We start from the raw sequence: 7,137 nt of genomic DNA, 5'->3' as shown, positions 1-7,137 counted from the left end.
GTCGCAATCGTCAGAGTAGTTTTAACTCTGATTCCTTTCTTTGCCTCGAGGAAAACAACCCGTTTAGCAAACCTATGTTAGAAAGAGCTAATCTTGGGTTTCATAACCGCAGACAAGATTCACAAATATTTCCAGATCGCTATAGCTGTGCCTTGACACAGCTTTTCCTCACAGGCAGAATGCTAGCACTCTCCCAGCCTAGTTCCTTGTGGTCTAGCTATCTCAGTTAATTGGTTCACTCAATCTGCACCCACCTCGCTTTCCCATCATCACGCGTAGAACTACATTTCCCAGGCTCCTTTGTTGCCGGGGGTGTTAAGATCTTCGGTTTCCATCCTCTGTGACTCTATGAATCTTGAATTAAGAAGACATAGACAAGGGGCTGGGGATTTAGCTCAGTGGTAGAGCGCTTACCTAGGAAGCGCAAGGCCCTGGGTTCGGTCCCCAGCTCCGAAAAAAAAAGAACCAAAAAAAAAAAAAAAAAAAAAAGACATAGACAGGATACAGAGTTCCCCTTCTGTGGGTCCAGATTGGAACCAGGGTGATGTAATCCAAGAGTCAGTTTCTTCAGCTCTAGTGAGGATTCTATGAACCACTTAGTTCCCTACAGTGAATTTGTTTCTAAAATCACTATAGTAAATAATGTTTTCTGTAACTAATCCTTGGATGCTGATACATTAAAATAGGTCTGAGTTAGGCATTTGGCAAAGTTCCCAAGTTCCACTTTGTCCTTCCCTCCTGGAGGCTAACAGATCACAAACATCACCTTAATTGAGTTAAAGAGAAATGATTATTTGACATTTGTTAAACTAACAGGAAGACTTTTTTCAGGACCACTCAAAGAAGTGACAAGGTTACTGCAATAGAAGAGAAAGACTGGCCTAGACTTTGAATACCACAAAGATAGCTGGGGTACCAGATACAGTAAGGGAGATGGTGATGAAAAGGGACAGTGTTGAGGGAGGGACTCTTCAGAAGCTGACTTCATAAAGATTAGGCGGTAGGCAGAACAAGGTGTCCAGGAACCAAAGCTGGGGGACGAGGAACTGATGTCAAGGATGAGGGATTTCTGCTCATCAGACTTGCTAGAATTACTGCTATCTGACCATTTGTATGCAGATCCAGGCAGAACAGGGATCACAGCTGAGGTCAAGTCCAGAAGCCCGAAGGAATTTTGGCTAAGAAAGGAGTTTTCATAAGTACGTGTCGTTTCTAACAAAATCTCAATCATTTGATTTTTACCAATCTAGGTTATGGAGCCAGAGGCTGGGGTGAGAGCCAGAGAGAGGCTCAGAGAGGCAGAGAAAGCACCCAGCTGAGCTTCCTTCACAACTACATCCCAAGAAGAAAGTGCTCCTCGTTATCATCTCCAAAACCCTTTAAACCGAATGTCCTTCTCTTCTACTCCCTATGAGTCCTCCTGAATTCTTCTTACTCTCTGGTTTTCTTTTTTTCTTTTTCTTTTTCTTTTTTCTTTTTCTTTGTCCACTCCCTGTCAACTGGCTTTGCCTTTTGACCCATGATTGACTTTAATCCTGTTTATGACAAACAAAAAACTCTTGGACTAAAGGTGTGTGTTAGGGCTGAACCACACCACTAAAAACAGGTTTTTCCAGGAAATAACACAATCTTGGGCGTTCACAGTGCGAACAGATACCCTGCACAATCACACACACGTCAACTGTTCAGAGCAGCAACGGACTCTACGTCTCTTAGTTCTTGACTTCCTTGTTTTGGTAACACCACAGATCAGGCTGTGAGGGAGGAACAAACTCTGATGCAGGTAACAGGCCAGGGCGCCAAGGACAAAGCACTAGAGAAGGAGAGAAGGGAGGTGGTAGAGAGACCTGCGAACACCGAGATGGGCCACACTGTGGAGGGTGATCAGGATTTTAAAGCACATTAAACATGGAACTAAAAGGACATCATCCAATGTATTTTACACAGACACCTTAGGGGCTGTATTTCTGACAGGGATGGTTTGCCATGGTAGGACAAGCAGCAAAACTCAGGCCAATACCTAAGACCCCACTGCACTAACCTGTGAGTTCTAAGGAGAAACTATAGGTAGAGTGGCTTGAACAAGAAACACCTCTTGTAAGCTCAAACATCTGAACACTTGATCCTAAGTTGGTGGTGTTTTAGAGAGAACTTGGATGATGCAGTCTTGTCAGAGGAACTACGTCACTGGAGGTGTGCTGCTTCGGGAGTTCAAAGCCTCCTTCCACTTCCATTTCATTCCCTCCGCTTTATACTTGTCATTGGAAATAGATCTCTCAGCTTCCTGCTCTGGCCCCTTGCTACCATGCCTCTCCCCTCCACCATACTCAACCATTTCTCCCTTGGAACCATAAACCACAATGAACTCTTCTAAAAGTTGTCTTGGCCAGTCATGGTGGTGTATCCTAGCAACAAAAAAATTACCACACTGGGGAAAAAGAGAACCCATCTCAGTAACAGCAGCTACAAAAACCAGGGGAGTCCTACAGATGCTTAATGAACTCGAGAAAGACTCATGTAAAATAGACCAGAAGACTTGGGCATCAAGATTTGCCCACAGGGGGCGCTAGAGAGATGGCTCAGTGGTTAAGAACACTGACTGCTCTTCCAGAGGTCCTGAGTTCAAATCCCAGCAACCACATGGTGGCTCACAACCATCTGTAATGGGTGTGTCAGAAAACAGGTACAGTGTCCTCATATATAATAAGTAAATAAATAAATCTTAAAAAAAAAAAGATTTGGCCACAGGTTTATCATCTGAACACAGATGTAAAAACCATCGCCAGATAGAGAAGGGAAAAAAGAACCCGACCCCATCTCAACATTTTTCTCACTGACACACAGATTCTGCAAGTCATCACTATTAGTCATCTCTTTTAGAAATGTGGCGGGAGCCACAAAACAATCACTGAGGACTTTGAGGGGGCTGAGTTGGAACGAGCTCCTTCAAGCATGTCTGGATCTCTGGTGTGACACCTTCCTGTGGACACTTCAGACTCACAAATACTATGGGATAATCAGTAACATTCTGGGAGGGAGACTTTATTAAAAACATAATCACGGGCACATACTTTTAGGGTTACCCATGCTGTCTTGATTGTTGGTGCTGGTAAGTCTGAAGCTGGTACCTCCAATGATGGCAAGCCCGTGACGTGAGCCAAGTCCTCGTGCATCCCACCAGATATACGAAATGGTTAAGTGTTACTATTCACAAAATTCATTCCACGGAGCTACCTCCCAGCCGGAAGAAAGGCCAGCAAGCACCATTCACATGAAAAACAAAATGAAGAAAAAAAAAATCCACAACGGGCTACAACTCTGATGTGATAGCATTCTTGCCAATTTCTGTTCGGAATGGTGACAACACACTACTACACAATGTCCTAATACACCCCGGACTCACACATGTTGAGAGCTTCTCTGACCATCTCTAGGTTGTTTTGCTGTTTTTGACTGAGACAGGAGGCTGCTGTCAGTGTTATCAAAGCCATGGACAAGAATGCTGGGGGCCTTAAGTCCAATTTGGCAGCTGTCGGTCATCCCTCAGATACTGATGTCACTATTGCACCTTGAAGTATATCTTGCCAAGATAGTTATGGTTGTAGTTCACAGGTGAGTAGGTGACTGGCTAGTTGCCTAGCACCCTCCAGTACTATGCTAGCTAGTCTTCCAGGAGGACGTTTTTGGGTCAGAGCCAGCTCCATTCCTCCATAAAGTTTTTAAAGGCATTTAAGGTGTTTAAAGACTAACAGCTTCAACCGAAAGGTACAGGCCCACAATCTAATGAGTCCTTGGATGCCTTAAAGTTCAACTCTTAGAAAGGAGACTGAGAAAGCCAGTCTAAATCAGGCACAACTGAACTGGCATTAAAAATAGAACAGTGGACAGGCAGAAGTGCCCAGAAATGAGAGCTTCAGAAAAGTATGCCCAGAATTTGAATCCTAAACAAGGATCCTCCAACTTTTGCCTGGTTCTCGGAATTGCTACAGACAGCTTGGTGTTTTCCTGTTTCCTTCTTGAAGTAGAAAGTCCATACTGGTCATTCTCTGCCCATTCCACTTTGGGTTTGGGGGAGGGGATTCGGGGGAGGCCGAATTAACTTGTTTGTAGATCATAGACTTTTAGTTGAGAAAGAAATTTCACCTTATCTGTACTTACACACACACACACACACACACAATTGTATATTTGCTACCCTTTTTTTTTTTTTTTTTTTTTTTTTTTTTGAGAAAGGGTCTTACTAGGTAACCCTGGCTTGTCTAGAACTCCCTATACCTCCCAAGTCCTGGGAATAAAGGCAGCCATGACCATACTCAACTTTGTAGACGTACAATTTTGGACGGGAGAGCGAGGGCATTAGGCGATTATGCCTCACGATAGGTTCTAAGGCAGAGTCACTCAGCTGCATTTTTTGAATTCCTGACTCATAAGGGCTGTGGTGTGTATCATCTCATTAGCATACAAGATAACATCCTCTGGCATATGGTAATTTCAGCGCCATGAAGAGACACTGCAAATTTAATGGTATGTTCCTTAACAGGAAATGGAAAGAGTCATGTGACCCTGAGGTTTGCTTTCATGGAAGAACTTGGCTTTCAGCATTTTACCAGATTTTTCTTGCAACTCTCTTTTTGAACTGCTTGCTGGGCCGTGTGGTTTGGGCTTGCCTGGCACCTCTTTTTCCTTGTGTAAATAAAAACCTGGTTGGTGTTTTGCAAGGGCGGACGCTCGAGAGAGCACATGGTGTTTGGGAAGGGTATAAATATAACCCCACAGACAGTGAATCACAGCACTGTGTGGAACTGGTTCTCCTTGAGACGCTTTGCTTGACCATTGTTTGTCCTGACTTTGTAGAGAAAAACGCACTGAGGAACTTCTGGTGGTGTGGGGTCCCAGCAGCATCTTGGCAGCTTCGAGGACTCCGGCTGACTAGCAGGGCCTCTTGGTTTCCTCTGGATCAAACTGCTGCTGCAGTTTTGTGACTGGTGTTTTCCAGTGGACTGAGCTACCAGGGCGGATTCCTGGAAGATTCTGGACAGGAGAGCGAGGGTGATTATGCCTCAGGATAGGTTCTAAGGCAGAGTCACTCAGCTGCATTTTTTGAATTCCTGACTCATAAGGGCTGTGGTGTGGAGATTGGATTTGCTACAAAGAACTATTTCTAAGCAGGTCCACATCCTCCTCTGCCCTGATAGCCTTTCCATTGGGCTAGAAGGGAGGTTAAAGCATTTACATACACGTGTTAGAGTAGGCTTTCAAAAACCTAAGCCTACCCACACCTGCTCATAGGCCTTCTTCACTAGCTTTCTCCTAGAGGGGTTGTGACATCCAGCTTGTTGACTGGGATTGGGACAGACATGCATTTTCTTGTGACAAGCTGGCCCTGAGCCCTGGGGTTCCTGGGATGATGTAATGTGTAGAAAATGAAGCTAAAAGAGGAAAGCTGATTGGTAGTTCTAAGAGAGGGGGAAGAGACAAGGTGGTATGTCTAGATGTGTTCATCTCCAAATATTACACAACCCAATTTTGAACTACTTAAAAACAGTCTTCATCTTAAAAATATTTTTAATTTTTTTGTTTTTTTTCTATGTGTGTTTTAGTCAAGGTTCTCTAGGATTACAGAACTTATGGACTGTCTCTATATATTAAGGGAATGTATTGTGATGACTTACAGTCTGTAGTCCAACTAACCCAACAATGGGCAGCTGTGAATGGGAACACCAAGAATCTAGAGGTTGTGGTTGGGGATTTAGCTCAGTGGTAGAGGGGTTCGGTCCCCAGCTCCAAAAAAAAAAAAAAAAAAAAAAAAAGAATCTAGAGGTTGCTCAGTCCCACGAAGTGGGTTCCAACAGATGTACTGGCAAGGGAGTGCAAGCAGGTGAAGAAGAGTGAACCTTCCTTCTTCCAGTGTCCTTATGTAGGCCTCCAGCAGAAGGTGTGGCCCAGATTAAAGGTGTATACCACCATGCCTGGACCTGGGACTTGCTCTGTCCTAGGCTGACCTTGAATTCACAGATCTCCTTGTTTCAGTCTTCTAGGATTAAAGGCGTGCATTACCTTGCCTGGGACTAAGCTTTTTCATGGCCACTACACTTCGAGATCTCTGTGTCAAGATCTAGGTCAGAAATGTGTCTTCCAGCCTCCAGACCCGGATCACAGGTTTGCCCTCCTCCAATTCTGGACTATAGTTCATTCCGGGTATAGTCAAGTCGACAACCAGGAATAGCCACCACAGTGTGTATGGGTGTTTTGTACCACGTGCATGCGTGGTGCTCTCAGACCAGAAGGGTGAAGGATCGCCTGGACTGGAGTTACTGGCAGTTGGGAGCCAGCAAGTGGGTGAATTCTTTTTTTTTTTTTTTTTTTGTTCTTTTTTTTTCCGGAGCTGGGGACTGAACCCAGGGCCTTGCGCTTCCTAGGCAAGCGCTCTACCACTGAGCTAAATCTCCAACCCAAGTGGGTGAATTCTTAACTGCTGAGCCACCTCTCCAGCTCCCACTGAGCAGTCGTCTATCATTTATCTTCTATCATTTATTCACTAAGTTGCCTTCCCACTGAGTCCTAGTGTCTTTAGACATCTTGTAATTTTTGATCCACGTTCCCTCTGTCTAATCGTTTGGGTTTTTTTTTTTTTTTTCTTTTTTTCGGAGCTGTGAACCGAACCCACGGCCTTGCGCTTGCTAGGTACCGCTGAGCTAATTCCCCAACCCCTGTCTAATCGTTTTAAAGGTTTCTTTTCCCTTTGGAAAATTATACGACGAATACGTCGACATTAATCTCCACTACAGAAATACTCTCTTTGTACCACTTTAATATTAATGTACTCCATCGCGGTCATCTGAAGTTTTTTTTTTAATATTTTATTTATTTATTTATTTATTTTGGAGCTGAGTATTTATTTTATTTATATATGTACACTGTAGCTGTCTTCAGACACCAGAAGAGGGCATCAGATCTCATTACAGATGGTTGTGAGCCACCATGTGGTTGCTGGGATTTGAACTCAGGACCTCGGGAAGAGCAGTCGGTGCTCTTAACCACTGAGCCATCTCTCCAGCCCCTCATCTGAAGTTTTAAATGCTCTCCCCAACCCCCCTCACCATTTCTGTTTTTCCACGCATAAATTTTAACCTCCCC

This window comes from Rattus norvegicus, chromosome 2 (assembly GCF_021556685.1).
Source record: "Rattus norvegicus strain SHRSP/BbbUtx chromosome 2, alternate assembly SHRSP_T2T, whole genome shotgun sequence".
Classification (NCBI taxonomy): Eukaryota; Metazoa; Chordata; class Mammalia; order Rodentia; family Muridae; genus Rattus; species Rattus norvegicus.
The sequence above is the reverse complement of the archived record's forward strand: the minus strand, read 5'-3'. Positions refer to the sequence as shown.